Below are 21428 nucleotides of genomic sequence, written 5' to 3' on the forward strand. Positions count from 1 at the left end.
CTCTTTAGCAGTCAGATAAGTGCTCTGTGGTCTTTACCACCATTCCAAGTTTGTTTAGTGCGCCTTGGCATAAAAAATATGTTTCTTTTCATTCCCATTTATCGTTCTCACACAAAATAACTCTGATAACATTAGAGGAATATCGTATACCAATTCACTGCTCCTCCTTTCCATCCCTCTTCGGTCCTTTGGTCTTTCACCAAGCTGCTCAAACCACTGATTTCACGTTGTCCAGAGGAGCCATGACCTCTGATGATTTTCGGTCAGGTGCTAGATTGAAAGACAGTCTGAGAGTTGCCGATTGGCCCTCAGCTTCAACTTTTAAAACCTTTTATTGCAAACCTGTTCCTCATATGATGCATCTTTTTCTGTGGTTAATATGGTTTGAAAATAGGGGGCTCTGATTGGGAGATAAAAGGCAGATTTGCCAATTTGAATTCGTACTCTGGTTTATCTGGAAAACATGATAATGGCTCAAGACAGGTCTTGTCTTCTTTCACATCTACAAACATCAACCACTCTTCTGGAGGGCTCGGATTTTTTTTTCTCAATAAACCAGGCACAGTCAATTCTAATCCCTGTTCAGTCATTACGATTTCTGGTCTTCCTAGTGATTTCCTCATCCTGTAATCTTCAACTTCCAGGATCCAAAATAACTACTATTCAAAGGAAGTTATATTTTCGAAGGTCACTCACAGTGTCCTCTATCACTCAACAAGAATTGAGTGATTATTACCCTTGTACAATCAAGCAGTGTTTCCAGGGCCTATCATTGCCTTTCCCTTTAAAGATTAAAAATCTGTCACCTCAGAAATGAACTCTGTTACTCAGACCCCAGTCCACTAAATTTGTAAACAAAAGCAGAAGCACTTTGGTGGATGAATCACCTTCAGGTCTGGGATGGGAGAGCAATGTTCAGTTCTGCCCCTGATAACTAGAATCTCATGCCATGTCTGGGTAGAGTAGCACCCTACGGCCAGATCTCAACTGGCAGTGCGTGGTCTGCGAAGGATTCTTCGATGCACACCAATTGTTTACAACTTCTTGCAGGCTTCTTTGCAAAACTGGTTTCAGAAAGAATTGCACCTGTGTTATGTGCTTCTGTGCATGGAACGTTTCATGGAAATTCAATACAACAATCACTTGGGGGGGGGGGGGAGGGGGGAGGGCACCCATTCAAAAGGTCTTGCAAATCTGGCAAGTGTTGGGGGTTCTGTCCTTTTCATCACATATCCGTAAGTGTGGCGCACTTCCCTGGTTATTGACACTTGATAGCAGTATAACATTCACATCATCCACAAGACTACAGAGATTGGAAGATTCACCCTCTTTTCTTCCACCAAATTCATAAAATGTTGAGTCTTTTTTCAATAGATCTTTTTGCCACCACACTCAGCTACCACCTACTTCTCTTCTGCAGCTGGAGGTTAGAACCGATATCTTTAGCAGCAAAATCTTTTCACCAGCTTTGGAACATGGCTTCCCGCTTTCCTAATGATTTCTCACTGTCTTACCAAGCTCAGCAGGGAAGTGTCATCTCTGGTGATCTTAACACCATTTTGACCTTCCCAGATCTGTTGGAAATCCAGTGGTATTCTAATTCTCCTTCTCAACGTCGATTATCTCCTCCATAATCCATCAGGTCTGTTTCATAAATCTAATCTCTCCAGACACCTCCAACGGATGGCTTTAAATACCTTGAGACAAGTTAGATAATCCTTTAGTAGGACTCTATCAAGCTCATCAAAAATTCCTGGGCTTAAGGAACAATCAAAGTTTATAAATTGACATGTCTTCCTGGTCTTGCGGGTGTCTGGAGTCAGACATCTATCCCTTTTCAGCTGATACATCCTCAATAGCTGTGGGCCAGATTTACAAATGTAAACGTACTCTTATTTGGTATTCGCAAAACTATAATTTAATGGTAACTTTATGACTTCATAGACTCAGCAGTTGGGGCTGAGAACTGAACACATAAAAAGATAGACCTGTCATATCTTATGTGCAGAGTTCTCCGCCCCAACTGCAGAGCCTCTGCAGTCGAAGGTTAATATTAAATTACAGTTTTGTGAATACCAAAAAAGAGTAAACTTACACAAACGTGTGAGTTGTCTTTTGTGATTCAGGCCCCATGTTTTAAAACTTGGTAACATCTTCAGGCAAGTCATAGAAAACCGTTAATATTCCTGAGTCTGCAATTTTCCTAAATCAGAATCAAGTCAACGGAAAGCATGTTGCTGAACATCCTCTGATCTGTAGACCTCTTCATAAAATAAGGATGAGTATAACTCCTTCTACTAACTATTCCTCTTTCTGGGAGGTTAACATTGTTCTAAATTGTTTGTTCTCCAGATAATCATATGCTTTCTTTGAAATCATGGTCAGCAAAATGTACTATGTTATTGTGCTTGATCTCCTCTAAAAGGGTTTCCAATGACGGGCTCTGAATGTATTAGCTAGACAGTCTACTCTTTTGGGATCTTTTAAAACTTATTTTCTGACAAAGAAGGCTTTGTTTTCCCTAATGCAGTATCTTTCTTTTCCCAAACATCCAAAGCTTTTTGCAATTCGTTATCTTGAAGAATATGAGCTTTGCATAGCTTCTCTTAGAACATCTTCCGTAAGGCTTTAGATTTCTTTCAGTATTTTACTTCAATTTCAGTCTTGTTTCTTCCACTATATTATGCATATGGATCAGGTGTGTCATATCTCAGGCTGGAATAGATTCCTTGGTTTTCAATGCACACGTGTCCAGAGGAGCCATGACCTCTAATGATTTTCGGTCAGGTGCTAGATTGAAAGACAGTCTGAGAGTTGCTGATTGGCCCTCAGCTTCAACTTTTGAAACCTTTTATTGCAAACCTGTTCCTCATATGATGCATCTTTTTCTGTGGTTAATATGGTTTGAAAATAGGGGCCTCTGATTGGGAGATAAAAGGCAGATTTGCCTCTGGTTTTATTTTTCAAGGGTCATGTGGTTCGTGCGGGTGGTGTCGTCTTGTAGTCACACATTCGTCAAAGATCTGGACACCATGGGATTAACTCGGTGTTTACGCTCCGACCGCCACCGGTGGTTGGAGCGGAAACACCGAGGTAATCCTGCGGTGTCTAGATCTTTGACAAATGTGTGACGACACCACGCGCATGAACTGCATGACCCTTGAAAAATAACACCATAGGAAAACCCTCTGAAGAAAAAACCAAGACAGGTGAGAGCATTAGGCCTCGCGAGTATGCATGGTGTGCGTGCACAAGACGTAGCCGGGATACACAAAACATAGCTCTGACAAAGGCCCCTGATCCGATTGGGCTCCCAGAGAGGGCCGTAACATGTTGGCACAGGAACAAGGGTAAAATTGAATAGTTGAATTCAATAGAACATAAAAAAAACAAGTTTTTATCTATACCCCAGGTACCCTTCAAATAAAGCAAAAGACTTTGGGTATACCTTGAGGTATTTCTAAGTATCACTCATCTGGATCCCTGCTTATCCAGTTTTGCATTATCTAGGAACTCCCATTTCATCTATGGTTGAGTCCGCCCGGGTAGTACCATCTCACCCAGGTGTGGATAGGCGCCGATGACTAAGCATGTCACGACAAGTGAGTGAGGCGTCTACTCCAATGTCTTTGGATATCCCACATGTGTAGGACAGAGCAGAGGTAATATCTTACATACTGACACTACAGGAAATCTGGAGTTTCCTAGTAGAAATTTTATTTCATCAGTTGCTTTTGTGTGTGTAAGTATCTATAGCGGGAGAGTGCAACTGATTTGATGTTCTCTCACTCTCCATAGTGATAAAGATAAAAGGCAGATTTGCCATGGTTGAGTTTAGGAAATCCCTAATTTGATTAAAGACACAATGGCGAGTAATATCTCACCTCTAAGAATAATATAAAAGGGAGTTTATATTGCATCTTTTCTACCACCCTGTCTGTTTTTGTATTTTGAATTGATTATTGTATGGGTTCTAGTCATGCAATCAACTGTTCCCTAGTCTTCCTAATTACTCAATTGAAGATAAGAATTGGATAGCATGTTTTCTTCTATTTGCTGACTTTATTTTCTTTATCTTCTTTCCATTTTTGAACAAACTAACCTAACAGTCATTGCACCAAGAAAGCGGAGGGACTGAGTATGTTCTACTAATGTATATTGCACTGATGAAACACCTGTTAGAAACTGTTGTAGTCCTTTCCCCAGAGACTACTGGGAGTTGGGCTTCTGTTATATGCTTCTGGTTACATTTGTGTTTAATATCTGGCTGCTATGAGATCAAATAGCAAAGAAGCAATGCTTAATACTGGCCTCAGTATCTTTAATAAAATTAGGACTTTCCTAACACTAAACCTTGTAAAATCCACATTAGCAGTCTTTTTTTAATTCTATGATATTATAATGAGGAAAGTGCACCAGTTCCTGTGTTGTTTCTTTGTACATTTGTATACTACCTAATTTCTGCTTTTTCCTGTACATGCTGCCCCTTCTTTGGCTTATCTTGTAAACTGCATAGATCAGTGATCTTTTAATGTGCAACACCTGTGAGAATCCAAAAAGTTGCTGTTACGGCGTGTGTACTACGTTTACTATACATCTATTTTCCACTTCATTGACACTCCCACATTTGCACATCCATTTGGAAATCATGTGTGCTCGTTGTTTGCAGGTGTTGCATACATTAAGTATATTAGAACATACACACCTATTCTATACTTTCTTTTTTTTTGACTCATGCTCAGGTAACATGTGCACATTGAGTTTTACCAGGAAAAGATTTATGTATCGGCCTCATTACCTACAACAAACACATCTTCAGAGAGCATATTGCATATTATGACCATTCCCATTGTGAAAGCTATCTTTCCAGTGAGTGACCATATCTGGCAAGATTACTGACACTAAAGATGGCGAAAACAAAATTGTTAAAGTACGCGTTCTCATGGTGTCCGGTTTTCTTTGGGTCTGCACCAGATTCCTGTCCTCCACCTTTACGTGTTATTTTTACTTAACATTTAATGTCCAGCTGCCACACCTTAAAGGTGTTGGGGTACAGTACAAAGAACAATAGAGCTGTACTTTAGCAAGTTTTTGATAGACTTTGGACAAAAAGAGGTTGTACTGTGCGCACATGTGGCAGACCACTGCAGTTCAGTACTTTTTATGGTCATACTTCTGCCTCCCACATTTTGTAAGGGCACCATTTTCCAGTAATGCCTCCCTAAAACTATTTGGAATAAATGAAATCTGCAATAGAAGTTGATTGAATTATTCCTTTTTAGTTTTCGCCTGAGACAACGAGCATGTGCTGTCAGCAAAATCTTTTGTTAACAAAAAAAAAAAGCTTAAAGAGCCTGCCCATTACTTACCATTGGTTAGCTTCTAGGTAACTCCTGTTTCCTTGCTTCTTATTGGTCATTGCCTCCTACTTCCTGCTGGCTCTTCAAGTGTTTGTCCCTGCTGTGGAGCATGGGCCAAGTATAGTTTCCTGGCTGCGGCCAGTGTCCTTCCAATGGCAGCAGCTTCGTGCAAGACTTAAAAAAACATTATTACATGCCTCTTTAGGAGTTTGTGTCTCCATTCAAACCCCCTCCCACCATCCGTACTCTTGCCCCCCACGCTGTCCCTCTCTCCATTGTGTTTCTGTTCCCTAGAGGTGGGTGAGTCACTGAAAGCTAGAGCCAGGTTTGAACCTGAAGCCTGGCCGTGGCTCAGCCCGAGGTCCTTTTGCAGCCTCCAGCCTATAAGGAGCCGAGCTTTCATGTGGCTTCTGCCTGCCTCCCTCCGCTACCCAGGATGAGGCATTATGGTCAGTTCTACCAACTGTGGAACTTGGAAACCGGGTTTGTATCTTGGCATCAGCTCAATTTCCTGTGATTATGGGCAAATCACTTAATCTCCCCATGCCTATAAACAATTCATGTGACCTTGTGTAATGTAACTGGCGTTCACGTAAAGCGCTCAGCCTTCGGGTTGAGTTCACAGTATGTTTAGAAACTGCACTAAGAAGTAAAAACAAAGCCTTAACAAAAGGAGAGACTAATACATACCCATTTACTAGCTGATTTGTACAAAGTAAAACCAGAAAACCTGGATATGACGCAGCTTCCTGGCTTATACTTTGTAATCTTAGACAAATGTTTTATTTCACCAAAACTGTTTTTTCATTATCGTGTATGAAATCACTTTCAAATATGTGGGTTCAAAATACCAGTTGAACAAAACTATCACTTTTAATAATTACTTCTCGGTGCCACATGCTAAAGAGAAACGCTTTTTAGAATTTTGGAGAGGCTATATCATATTTTACGTGATGTTTGTTGTCTTCTTTCTTTCTTTCTTTCTTTAAAATCTTTATTTCGGTTTGAAACAAACCATAAAAGTACATATACAATAAAAAACACAAGTTTGAGACACATTAGTTATAAACACATATCAGATAAGATGCCAAAAGTGCCAAAATATTGTATGTTCCATGCAGTGAAGTCAGGAAGGGAATGATACATTCATCACAGATGACCATTAACGGTCCATACAATCTCTTAACTTAATACTCAATTTTAAAAATTCTGTAATTTGGAGAATACTGTCACTATGCAGAAGTTGTAAATACATTAACGCTGGTCTGATCTGAGTAAAGTTAAGTTTTATTAAAAGGGTTACCAGGTAGCGCTTACGTGGGTATTCATAAAACCTACATAAAAATATAAAATGCATCATGTCCTGCCGAGACTTTCCGTCGCAGCCGCAGGGTGCTGCCCATTTATTACAAATATCCGTTTTAGGCCTAATCAACAGATGATGAAAAAGATTTAACCTAAACCTTGTTAACAAGAACTTTTCATGAGAGGTCAGTGAGCCCAGCAAATACGGCTCCATAGTTGCACATGTTTTCAGCATGACAAATTTTCTCACACTTTGTTTCTGAAGCTCCATTCCTTCCCTCTGGATCTTCTTATCCATGAGGAAGGCCCGTTTAATTAGCTCCAGATCCCCCTTTACAATCTGACTTGGGTGTTCAAACAAGTCCAAACGGCCAAGCCTTGCAAAGCTAGAGTTCAAATATTTTAACCATGGGGTGCCCATTGCCTTATCCTGAGACAAATAGTCCCGCACAATCAGATGTGTCAGTGGCATGTCCTGATTCAACCACAGTTTTAGCCAGCAGGTCAACGGGCGTAGGGAGAAAGTGTCACTTAAATATTGCATCCCCAGTTCTTCATGTACTACCAGATTCAACGTGCCCACAGGGACACACAGGAGACGCTTCATAAAAAAGTTTTCAGCAATCTGCAGTTGCTCACCGGTAACATATCCCCATATTTCACTACCATAGGCAGCGATTGCCACTGATTTTGCATTATAAAGTTTCAGCATAGCACTGGTAGGTTTTTTCCCCAGTTTCGATGCAAAATTAAAGATGGAAGCATTAATCCTGGCCAATTCCCCTTTCTTTTTTGCAAGCTGAGGGCCCCAATTAAGTTTAGTATCAAAAAGGACCCCAAGATACGAAAACGTTTTTGATGTGGGGATTACTACTTCCTCAATTTTAAAAGAGAAGTTCCTTCTTGGTTGTTGGCCAACTTGCATCACAAATGATTTCGAATTATTGACCAGGAGGTCTCTATCCGTCATGAACAGTTTAAAAGCATTTAGTAGTGCTTGAAGACCCCTCTCAGTTCTAGAGATTAAAACCGCATCATCTGCATATAAAAGTATGGGGATTCCCCGGCTGCCAACTCTAGGGCAGTCAGCTGGTACTTTCTGCAACACACTATCCAACTCATTAATATAAAAATTAAAAAGGAAGGGGGCCAGGATACATCCTTGGCGAACACCCTTACCTATGTCAAATTTTTTTGTTGTGCTCAAGTCTTGAGAATATCTCACGTTTGCTCTAGTGTTACTATGTAAATCAACAAGGAAGTCCACAATTCCACTATCTAGACCCTGCGCCCTCATGGATTGTCACAGCTTTCCCCTGTTTACACAGTCGAAAGCTGAGGACAAGTCCATGAAGGCGAGATGGACGGTACCCCTTCGAGCAACAGTGTACTTACTTAATATTAAAAAAAGGTTAAGGTACTGTGTTACTGTTGAGCGACCACTACAGAAACCATACTGGGCTATGGACATAATATTGGTTTCTGATGTCCAATCTGAAATTCTCTGCAGTAGGATTCTGCCTACAATTTTAAGCATAGAGTCTATTAATGAAATAGGTCTATAACAATGTGGGCTGCCTTTGTCCCCCTTCTTGAAGACCGGGACAATCGTAGAGACCCCCCATGATTGAGGGCAACCTGTTTTTACAGCAGCATTGAAGACAGACTCTAAAATGGGTGCCCAGAAACTTGGCTCGGACATAAATAAGTCGGGGGAATCCCGTCAGGACCGGGAGCTTTCCCAGCTGTTAGGCCCAGTATGCCCTCAGTAACCTCTCCTACATCAAAAACAAGTATTCCACCATTACTACAGGGGGTAAGATCAGAATTTGCGTCCGTCCGGCAGCAGTATAATTGCTTAAAGTGTGCTTCCCACCCCTCCTTTGAAATGTGGCGTTCCAGGCCGTCACCCGGCTCTTGAGCAAGGAAAGGTTTCTTCATTAACGCCCAGAATCTAGAGCTACACCGCAAAGTGGTGGGATCAAGAATCTCACTCCATGCCTCATTTCTTAAGGTTTCCTTGCGATTGCCAATGATAGATTTGTATTCGTTCCGACACCATTTAACTGTCGCCCTTACTCTTGGTTTAACCGCTAAAGCCAGCCTTAGATTACGTGCTGCTTTAGAACAGTCATGGTTAAACCATTTTGGACCCACAGTCTCTACCTTCCTTGCTGGGGCCGACAACAACTGGGACACCTTAAACGATAAATTTTGAAAAGCACTAAGGACCTTAGTCGGCTGTGACCCTTCATGAGTGCAGACCGTGATTTCATCTGCACAGGAGGCTTTAATATCTTTACATAACAGATCTGGGGTGATCTTAGACCATCTTAAGCGACGTCTCCCATCGATTGTGCTAACCCTCCCAGTGCTATTATTCCATCCTTCTTTAACTACCCAAGGACCCTTCAAGTGGACAGTGAGCGGGTTGTGATCACTAAATTCACTATCTTCAATATTAAAAGAGTCCACAAAGGACTGCATTGAAGAGGTGATTAGTATATAATCAATAAAAGATCCCCTCCCATGCCCCTTGAAGGTCGGGGTCACAAAACTCTTAGTGGGGTCCGTCAATGCCATAGTCAGCATTAAATCCAGGTCATTCAGCAGACAAAGTTCCCCCTCAGTCGTGTGTTCCAAATGGAGACCCTCTAGGCGTGCACACTGTAAATCCAAAATACTCTTCAAAAGGAGGTCGCCACAAGGGTGAACATTAAAATCCCCCATAATCATAAGGTTGTGGAGACAATCCTTCAAAGAGGTAGTAATAAAAGCGTTCAATGCAAGTATCTGACTAAAAACTGAGCATGCATTGACAGCATTATAAAAATTGACCAGACCGACCGTACAGTTTTCTCCAGTTAAAATTAAACCAATAATTCCAGAATTACATGTTATAACTCTGCGTATTTTACAAGATAATGCAACCGAAATGAACGTAACCATTCCCCCCTTAGATCTACCCCTGGTTGTTGCCGTTGCAGGGACATAATAAAATGCCTTATAACCTTCGAGGAAATAATCACATTCAACCGACCAGGTCTCCTGCAGACAGATAATCTGAAACTGCTTAATATACCTAGTCCAGTTGTCATCCTTCATTTTAGCACCCATTCCTGCAATATTCCAGGAAATTACATTGTTTTCAATAGATTTTACCGGTGTAATCTCCATACATCCTGCTTCTGCCAATCTCTCATTTCCCTGGTCCCCGAATTCCTCATGTCAGTCACATGCCTCCAGACCTGAGAGTGAATCGAATCTATTCTGTATTGCAATATTGAACCCATTCATACAATGGCTATCAACATTGTACAAATATGCCCCTTCAGGAACCGGAGGCTGGATAGATTTTAAAGGACTAATTTTTCTGGGATTAGCAGGGACTTTATTTAAGTGAGTATAAAAATAACCAAGTGGGCGTACACATACACTGTTTGCATCATAAACTAAGGAAGCCGCTCTTAATAGGACTGTTGCAACGTGTTGGGGATGTTTAAAATTTATAATGATACAATCCCCACTAGATGTCTTTCTGGACGGGCCAATCCAGTTCACCCTTCTCGTTGACAATATTTGATCAGAGTATGTGATTGGGAAGCCACATCTGGTATTTAACCATGATACAGTTTTATTTTTCAATGAATCATGGGATTCCCCATAGGACTGAACAGGGTGACAGTCACTAGGCGGGACATTTGTTAATACAGCGACATAAGGTGCACAATCAGAAGGCAAATTAATGTAACAACTTCTTTTTACTTGGGTGGTATCCGGCTTACCCCCTGGACCTGATATGGCCTGTTTCTTCTGGACAATTGGTGGTGTATGATCAGGTGAGGCAGTTTCAGTTATATGTAATTGCTGGCTAGTTTGCTGAGTGTTCATTCTACCAGTTCCCTGCCCCTCTCCCACAGAACCCTTGGCCAGAGCCTTAGGTCTACCAGCCGAGGCTGAGGCCAAGTGTGTAGATATCAATCCACCTAGTCTATTAACTTCAAGGGCGACGCTGTCCAATTTAGATGTCAAGGGTTTCATCAGCTCTTCTATCTTTGCCTCTATCTTGGCTTCTATAGTGTGAATCAATAGGGCAAATTGCTCCGGATTTATATTTATACCACCAGTATTATTACCTTCATACAAATTAATTCCAGTAGCGGGGCTATTGGGAGCGGATTGAACTATTTCTAATCTTTTTTTACTGTATTTCCCCCCGCGTTTGTGTTGTGACTTTCTGCAAGTTCTCACTGGTCTAGAGGCAGGCGGTGACTGCTCTGTAGCCTCGATAGGTGTATCGGGTAGATCTTCGTGCAGTTCAGCATAAACCTGTACTTCAGCTGTTATAACAGCCCTATTGCCCACGTCTGGGATATCCGGGATATTAACCCCAACTGAGGGCACCTCTAAGGGGGGAATATCTACGTCTGACACAGGTTGGCTCCCTCGCCCTAGCGAGGCCCTACGATCATTGTTAATTTGAGTCACCATTTTTACCAAATAGTTGTCCATGATGCCCAGCCCGGGTACAGGTTTATCAATTTTAGATTTAGACATCGTCCAGATTTGTTTTTACACTAGGATAATGTATGGATAAACAGGACAAAACTAACAAACTTTGAATACACTTTATACTAATAGAAAGGTTGAATGTCTCACTTGGTGAAATAAGTCCTTTTGACACACGACCAAAGTCTATGGCCCAGCCCAGCCTCCTCCGGCCTCTGAGGGCCTGAGAGGGCCCGCCCTTTGCCCGGGCTTAGCCCCGGGCGCTCCCGCGCGCTCCCGCGACGCGGGAAATGGCCTTTGCTTTTAAGCGCCACCTGGCGCGGTATTGCGGAATGCGACTTCCGGTCCCCGAGGCAGGGGCAGCTGGGTAATGTAGTTTTGGCCCCCTCGCTCTTCCCCACTCAGCGGCAGCACTCAGATTCTTCAAGGTGCAGCGGCGGAGGGAGAGCGGTTCCCAAAGCACGGGGCAAGGCAGCAAGAATACAATCCTTCAGGTTCAGCAATAAGTAGTTCTTGGAATACGTCCCCGCTCCACCGAAAATGGCCTTTGCTTTTAAGCGCCACCTGGCTCAGTATTGCGGAATGCGACTTCCGGTCCCCAAGGCAGGGGCAGCTGGGTAATGTAGTTTTGGCCCCCTCGCTCTCCCCCACTTAGTGGCAGCACTCAGATTCTTCAAGGTGCAGCGGCGGAGGGAGAGCGGTTCCCAAAGCACGGGGCAAGGCAGCAAGAATACAATCCTTCAGGTTCAGCAATAAGTAGTTCTTGGAATACGTTTGTTGTCTCATTCACAGGCTCGGCTCTCCCTGTTATTTTGTTGGTTCCCCCAGGGATAGCCAGGACGGGTTCCCCAGCGGTCCACAGCGCCGGGACGCCCCCGTTGGTGGGCAGCTGTGCGCTTTACAAGCTTACAACATTTACATTTACTGCTCCCTTCCTCCTCCCCCACACCTCCCTTGTGTTGCTTGCCCCCCCCACACTCCTCCCCATGTCTGTTGTGGTGCTGACCCACCCCCACGGTACCCTCCTGTCACCCACGAGAAACATCAAACAAAGCCAAAAAACTCACGCAGATATGAGTGCTATTTGGCTCTGTTTTAATGTTTTAGACATATTGCACAGCAATATAGGCTGCTGTGCAACATGGCTTAGAGGGGAAAAAAAAGTGCATAACGTGGTCAATGCTGGTGGCGTCATAGTGTTTTTGTTTTTTTAAACTTCAAGCCATGTTGTACAGTAACCCCCGCTGCTGTGCAACATGTTTAAAAAAAAAATCATTGACAACACCAATAGATCTAGTATAGGTGAAATCTATTGGCTTTTCCAATGCTAGTTTTCAATGTCATCCACAGCATCCAGACTTTACGTACTCGTGTTTACAGCTCCTGCTTTTCATCTGTATGAGACTTTCCTTAATTTACTCCTATTCAAATTGCAAAAGCCCTGAAGACACACATTCCTGTTTGTCCATCATGGTCACTCCTTGACCGTATGGAGGCAGCATGCTCCAGGTGAATAACCTTCAGAGGTGCCATGGTCTATATCTAGGTCACATCCAGTGTAGACTTCCTGTGTGAGAAGTAGTTTTTTTCCCCTCTTCCACGATGGATCAACCTATCTTCTGTCTGAATATACAGCTTTATTTAATAGACCACTACCAAAGATAGCAAGATCACGTCTGTAACACATTTGCCAGCTGTTGCCACAAGTAAGGTAAATGATGGGATTAGGTGAAAGCGGGCCTTTTACAACTTCCTTAAAGTATGTATGACAGTAGACTGTTTCAGCTCTTAGGGAAACCTCCAACTATTGGGCAACCCTTTTTTCACATTAAGACAGAATGGACACTGGATAGGAAGTCAACCCATCACAGATCATGGCCTCCTGAAAGCTATGTTTAATCTATTATTGGAAGCAGACACAGTGGCTTGTGAGATGTCAACATGACATCTCTTTGCTATGGCACTTTTATAAGGCAGCTAACTGCGGTATTTGGGCATTACTATAGACTAATTGTAAGTTTTAATGTAATCCCACCAAAAAGTCAGTCCATGTTTTGCTTGTTGTAGCACATTTATTTAATTGTTTATCTTGTATGGTAAATTTTATGGCAGGTTGCTGTCTCTGATGGAGTAGTATTTTTATGTTGACTACAGTCTGGTCGGTTATCTTAATCCTGCCACTGGCCAGTCACCGCTCAGTCAGTTGCCTTTCTCGCTCACCAGGACAGAATTATGGAATTTTCGATCTTGTGCCACTTTATAAGCACTTCAAAATGGCCGCCAGAGCACTATACTTAAGCTACCATGAGGTGTCACAACTAAACCCATGAAAGGTACAGAAGAAAAATGTGCCTGCCCCTTAAAGTTTTGGGGTGACTCTAGATATAGAAAATTATAAAGGTAATCCTGTGAATCTCCACTCAAGTTAGCTCCCCTTGTCAATGTACATGACAGTCACTTTAGCAAAAGCCCATAAAGGGTACAGGGCAAGATTGCTAAAAGGTGCCAGTGCAGGGAACCCTACTTTACGTTGTTCTGTGACATTTTGAAAGCCTGAATGGGGTGAAGAAGTATTCTAAAAATCAAGCTTATTTTTGTGGTAGTACATATAGTGTAGGAAAATACTGATATAAAATCACCGGAGCAAGGGTCTGTCTGCCCATTGCTGAATTTGTTTTTGCAATTTCAAACTGCCTTGCAGATGCGGGCATATCCTAAGGATTTAGTATAACCAGGGTTGCTTAAAATGCACCACTTGATACGGGCCTTGCCTCCTGTTCCTCCACTCCTACCTACCCCTAGCCCTTGATCCTTCTCTGTCCCCATCTATGTTCAGTCCTTACTCTCCCCCTTATTAACTCCTCCTTTCAGAGTGTTCAGACCGGATAACAAGACAAAAGACAGAGAGATTAAGGATGTCTTCCAACAGTGACTACCCTGTTTAGGCCTGTTGAGACCAGAACCTGTGCCCTTTTTCCACAACTACTGCCCTTTCATATTTTAGTCACTCTTTTCCCTTTTTGCTTATCTTAACACCTTCTTGCTAAAGGTGTCCATAGTCTGGCCACAAAGGGGCTCTGTTTTCTGTTCACATAATCCATAGTCCACTATTCCCATGGCTGATCTTGATTGGACCAAAGATTATTCCGGGCTGCACCTTAACAGGTCTTGGGTTTATCCCACAAACCATTTACCATGTGTCTGTCTCACTAACCGGTGGACTTCCTATAATCTTTACACACTCCCAGGTAGAAAACAAGTCATCAACGGCCATCTAGAATTCAGAAGAGCAATATCTGACCATTCCCAAAATCTAGACCAAACCGATTCTCAGACTACATGTCACTTTGGTTTGTGTACACATATCCCTTCACATACTGACCATGTGTAATAACACTTCAAGATGCAGTTTCTCCAAGTGTGGAGAGCAACTCTATGCCTGAAACATGGCACAAAAACATGCCACTCACAGGAAACTATTCTACCAATATTCCTCTCTGATCATGCACAAGAATCAGAGTAGCTACTTACTCAAACAACTAGAAAGAGGTTGGAGCTTCGACAGGAAGGAGGAAAGAGAGATTTAATTTGGCCAGGATTAGACAAACTGGTCAAGTGGGGGAAACTGGTAGCCATACCCAGGTGACCGGGTTCGAACATCTGCTGTGCAACTAAGCTACTAGATGGTGAGAATATAATGTTTTTTGGACAATTTTGTGAATTTATGTGCTGGGAGGCGGTATCAAAAGTGGTCATTGTAACCCAAAAATATCTTCATGCCCTGTCATTTATTACATGAAAAATGTATAAGAGAATTGCATGAATGCATGAGATTTGAAGATTTCATTTCTGGAACACCGAGTGCTCCCTGGCATTGGGGTGCCAACAAATCATACACCAGTGATCAGGAGGAAACACAGACACCATTAATTCTTTACCCTCTTATGTGAGACATCTGAAAAACCACCAATTAAAGTAGAGCAAGAAAAGACGCACAACTGAGTAAGCTGAGAATCTGGTGGCAGCATTTTCAGTATTTTGTGATATATCTGTACCATGAAGTCAAACAGATTCTTGTCTGCCAAGGAATCTTTAAAAAAAACGAAATTGGAATGCTCCTTTAGTGTTGCAAGACGGTGCTAATGGCAGAATGCCTGTTAGACAAATAATTCTAACAGAACATAATGTTCGAGGCATGTGTTATTGTAGATACAAATGCTATGCATACTCCTGGCTTCTACTGTTGGCCCCGGTGTGCAAGTTGTTTATTTTTGAAGAAGTCTTTCAAGTCACGAGGTACTGTGACTCCTCCACTTGGTGATAATGTGCATGGTCATCGACTCCATTGTTAGATTGTTTACTTTCCGCCATCGGGTTTGCATGTGTGCTCTGGGTCAATACCATCTCATTGCTCTTTTCAGTTCACACGGTTTCCTTCCCCCCTATTGCACTCGATTGCATCCAGGGACAGACTTTCACAACACCATTGCCTTCAGGCCATGGTCAGCACTGACAAACCACTTCAGACGCCCCACCCAGCTCTGGCTCAGTGCAGAAGAAGCCTTCGAGGCCAACCACTTCAGCGTGGGCTACTCCAACACCAGCACCGAGCCAACCCTCGGCTCCGACCAGAACCTCGGCGCCGAAACCGAAGGTACCTTCAGAGTCAAAGACTTCGGAGTTGACCAGCACAGTCGAACCGATTCCCCATAAGCTGCAGGAGGAGCTTGATTCAAGGCAAAAACATCTGATCATTCACCCCCACACAGGCCACATCCTTGTCTGACCTTCGGGCACTGCTGCTCCACCCTCCAAATGTCAGCTGATGTACAAGGAGACCTTGGACATTTCAATTCTGACAAAACAACAGAAGAAAGCGAATAAGGATACCAGCCTCTTGCCACATGTACAACCATCCTTGCACCCTGTTCTTCAGCCTTCGTCCTCCCCGTCTGCTTCACCAGGGGGCCCACTTGACATTAAGCCTCAGGGGTCTCAAGACTCTGAAACAAGTAGAGGTTGGGGGGGGGGGGGTGATGACACATTTGACACTCCTCCGCTGGGTGACCCATGGAACTTCTACGGTGTAGACTCGCCAGGGGACACAGATCCAGACCTTTACCCAGGTCATCAATTCCAGTGTCCTGTTACGCATTTGGCTCTGTATCTCTGACTTCATGCCAGAAGTTCAGCAGAACCTCTTAAACATGCCCTTTGATCAGCATCTCGTTGGTCCGCAAGTGGACAAAACCTTAGAGAAGATAAAAAAATATACGGAAACAGCCAAAGCGAGGGGGACACTTCAAACACCCACTCCTCGCGGCTCCTTTCACCACACCTGCCCAAACACTGCCAGGATTGAGTCCTTTTAGGCATTGCTCCCTTTCTTCTAACCAAATCAACAATGCAAAGTCAGAACAGTCATGCGCCTCCTAGGCATGATGGCCTCATGCATTGCCATTGTACCTCATTCCAGGCTTCACATGCGTCAATGTACAAGAATGCTTAGCACAATAGTGGTCTCAGGCAGAGGCTCATTGGAACGATCTAGTTTTGATCAGCCGCTGCACTTGTCGCTCTCTGTAGTTGTGGAACACCAACAACCTGTTACAGGGGCGGCCATTCCTCAACCCAGTTCCACAGATGATTGTGACAATGGACACTTCTCTTACGGGTTGGGGTGCACACTTACAAGATCCAGGGTCAGTGGGAACCCAAGCAGGGCCTCCACATCAACTAACTGAAACGTATAGCTGTTCACCTAGCATTGAAGGCTTTCCTACCTCACCAGCTAGGCAAGGTTGTTATTGTCTGGACGGACATAATGACAGTCATGTAGTATCTACAGAAGCAAGGGGACAACTGTCTCAGCTATCCCAGAGCATTTGGCATTGGGTTCTCCATCACAAAATGTATTTGCTAGCTGAGTATCTTCCGAAGATGGACAACAATTTTGCCAACATCCTCAGCAGAATGCAGCAAGAAGTCCACGAATGGGAACTCAACCCGCAAGTCCTCCTCCACTACTTCCACAGATGGGTTTCCCACAGATAGACCTGTTCACAAGAGTAGAACATGCCAAATGCCCAAACTTTGCCTTCAGGTTCCCACACCCACAGTCCAGTGTCAAAGCACTATGGATGAACTGGTCAGGGATATTTGACTACGCTTTTCCTGCTATCCCTATTTTTCCCTTTGTGGTTCGGAGGCTTCGGCAGATGTCCCTCACGCTCATCCTGGTGGCATCCACATGGGCCCGCCAGCCATGGTTCATAACTCTTCTCAAACTCTCTCTGGCTCCGCACAAGATGCTCCCAAACAAGCCAGACCTTCTTACACAGAACCATGGAGAAATCAGGCACCCAGATACCTCAACCTTGCGATCTGGATCCTGATGTCATAGAATTTGGATATCTTATTCTTCCACCTGAATGCATGAGCATTCTCAAGAATGCACACGTAAACCTACCACCCATACCTGCTATGCAGCCAAGTAAAAGATTTGTGAACTACTGTCACTCAAAGGATATTGATCCTTTGAAAGCTACAGTACAGGACATTGTCTGTTACTTCACGTGCAGGTTTCTGGTCCATATGATTGTACCTGACCAACATGGCTGCCTACCTTTAGTATAGGCAACACATCTCTAGCTTCAAAATACTGGTCATTAAAGCTTTCATGGAGAGTCTCAAAAGGGTCATTCCTCCCCGGGTCCCACTGAAACCCTCATGTAATCTTAACATTGTACTCACACAACTCACGGGCCCTCCATTTGAACTCCTCCACTCTTGCTCCTTCAATTCCTCTCTTGGAAGGTGGCATTTGTAGTTGCTATCACCTCACTCAGGCATGTTAGTGAGCTTCAGGCATTTACCCTAGAAGAACCTTTATTCCAAGTACATAGGGATAGGGTTGTCCTTCGCACCAACCCCAAATTCAACCCTAAGGTAGTGTCTCACTTCCACCTTAACCAGTCCATTGACCTTCCTGTTTTTGCCCACAACCTGATTCAGTTCCAGAATGGGTTCTTCATACTCTGGATGTAAAACAATCCCTCATTTACTATATTGATAGAACCAGACCATTTAGAAAGACATAACAACTTATTGTTGCTTTCTGTGAACAAAACAAAGGGAAAGATCTATCCAAGTCCGGCATTGCCAGATGGATAGTTAAATGCACCCAGACATGCTATAATGAAGCTAAAGAGGACTCTACCCACTACTCCTAGAGCACACTCTACTCAGAAGAAAGGAGGCTGTATGGCCTTTCTGGTGAACATCCCTATAGCTGATATATGTAAAGCAGCTATCTGGTCCACACTACACACTTTTATAAAACATTACTGTGTGGATGTCCTAATCCACCAATAAGCTAATGTTGGTCAGGAAGTTCTCTGTACACTCTTTCAGTATTCTGCAACACCGACTGGCTAGCCACCACTTTTAGGGAGGACTACTTTACAGTCTATGCACAGCATGTGTATCTACAGCCACACATGTCGCAAATGAAATATGTTACTTGCCATGCAAGCAACTGTTCATGGCATGTAGTGCTGTAGATTTGTATGCGCACACCCTCGGCCCCAGATGCCTATGGTTGTTGCAGTATCTTTTGCTATCTCTTTTTCCTCTTATGCTTGGACATTTCTCTGTCTACCAACACATCAAGAGTATAGGACATTGATTCAGAGAAACTGCACCTCCTCCTTGTCCACAATTTATATCAATTAAAAAAAAATATTAATTAGAGATCTGTGTGATTTCACTTAATACATCCGCTGCCCAGGGAAGTGAACATATGATAAAAAAGAATCCAAACACAACTAGTAATGTCTTCCTTTTTGACTGTGATCATGATGGGAGTGGTAGACCTGCAAGACTACTCGGTGCTTAACACAACACCGATTGGGGAGGTGGACTGGCCTGGACAGTTTGATTAATATAAGTTCCACTCTAGTTATTTGCCATGTTTGGACCTAGAAATAAATATTTGTTTAATCCATGGGATGGATTTTAAATGACTACAGGCCATGGATTCATATTGAATACATATCAGATTGCCCTAAAGAAGTCCAATCTTTGGATGAAATACATTGGCTGTGTTGTGCTGTAACCATTGGATGCTTTTACAAGTGCAAATAATAATTGAGAAAGTTGTCTTTGGAATCTGATTGGGACTTTTATCTTTTGTAGTGCATCACTAGTTGTGTTTGCAATATCTCTATATACTGCTTCACTTCACATTCCATCCTCACCCGCAGTGCAGGAAAACAATCTAACAATGTAGTTGATGACCATACACATCATCAGCAAGAGGAGGAGTCACAGTACTTCAAGACTCAAAAGACTTCTTTGAAGAAAAACAACTTGTACACATCTGGGCCCAATACTATATGGCAGGAGTATGCGCAGCATGTGAGTCTACAGCACTACATGCCACAAACAGATACTTACAGGTTAAGATACATTTCTATACCAAGGTTGAAAGGCTCTTCTGGGGCTGCCAAGCTATGCTAATAGCAGAATATGTACTAGACAAATAACTTACTCACAGGCCTCACTCCTTGTGTCTCATTGAAGAGGGTCTCACACTCTACTAATCGTAATGTGCTCCTAGTGCTTCCTTGTGCATAGGTTTCCATATGATCCATCTAGAGACGGGTGTTTGCTGCACTGGGGCAAAGGTACACTTCAGACTCTTGCGAGAGTGTAACCATCTTGGGCATGGCTTAGTATTTAAGCAATGCCCCTTCTTCTTTGCCCATACTATTTATTTGGTTTCTTTGGAAGGAAGCTCATCTCTGAGGTCTCTAAAGAACTAGCTTGGCGTCTGTAGGAAAATGCCCCCATTTTGCATGGCTACCACCTCCACTTTTTGCCTGACACATGATGCATTTTTCACTTGGTGTGCCGTGGGTCCCTGCCAATCAGGCTCCCAGGGCCTGTGTTCTTTCCCAAAGCTGTACTTCTGTACCCACAATTGGCACATCTCTGGCCACAGCTAATCGCCTTGTAAAAGGTACCATGGGTATCAAGGGCACTGTGAAAGACACACAATTGATGGACGGAATGCAGAACAAATCAAAACATTCACCCCCAGTCAATAGATCTGGGTTAAATCCATCATTCTTTTGCTCACCATGCCACCCCAGTTTAGACCTGGCCATATGTAAATCTGTCTTGACCCTGTGCCTCACGGGAACAGTCCAGCCCGAACTGCCAAGCCAGGTCCTCCCTGGACCGGAAACAAGCATCCTAGGACTGGTTTCGGGGTATCAAGGGCACTGTGACCAGGGAAGGCCGCTAAGGACTTCAGCACCTATTGTGCCACCCTTAGAGGCCTTGCACCTTAACATCCACACAATGCCATTGCATGCTGTGTATTTCGGTGCAGAGAAAAGTGAAGAGTCGACATGGCCTGCAACCCACTGCCTGGGGCCTAGGTAAGTCACCCCTCTAGCAGGGTGCACTAGCCCCAGGTGAGGGTACAGTGGCATGAGCCCTAGACCCCTACAGTGTCTAAGTCAATTCTTAGACATTCTAAGTGTAGAAAAGCCATAAAGGGTATATGGTCTGGGAGTTGGTCATTACGAACTCCACAGCTTCATAATGGCTTTAATAAAACCTGTGAAGTTTGGTAGCAAACCTTTCAGCACATTAAACCCACACTGATGCCAGTATGGGATTAAATGTAAAATGCACATAGTGGGCATCTTAGAGATGCCCCCTGAAAAACGACCAGCCCTGGTGCGGTTCCTGAATGGCTGCCTGCCATTTGCTACCACCAGACAGGTTTCTGGACCCCGGGGTAGAAAGCCTCCACTCTCTCATTCCAGAAACAACGCCATCTTGGACACAGGTGTCATGCCTCCTCACCCAAGATGGGTTGGGTCCACAAAAAGGGAAGCTTCTAACGGTTGGTGCCTTTTTACGCTGTCCCTGCCTTTTGCTTCCCCTAGCAACTGGCTTCTACCGGTTCTGACCTCCCTTTGGGTAGGAGAATCGGCGGGAAAACCAAGCTAGGAGGAGATGTGCCCACCTTTGCCAACCCCACCCCTCAGGTGGGGGAGACGAGGTGAAGCACACATAGCAGTCCCCTCCATATTGGAGATGAGGGGACCCAACCAATTAGGAAGTGGCTCATGCCCCCCTCCCACTGGAAGGTGGCATATAGGGGGTGTACTCACCGAAGGAAGAGACCCATTGGTCCCGACCTTCACACCCCTGTAACACCCCTAAATTTAATATTTA

The sequence above is a fragment of the Triturus cristatus genome, chromosome 3_2 (assembly GCF_964204655.1).
Source record: "Triturus cristatus chromosome 3_2, aTriCri1.1, whole genome shotgun sequence".
In the NCBI taxonomy this organism is placed as follows: Eukaryota; Metazoa; Chordata; class Amphibia; order Caudata; family Salamandridae; genus Triturus; species Triturus cristatus.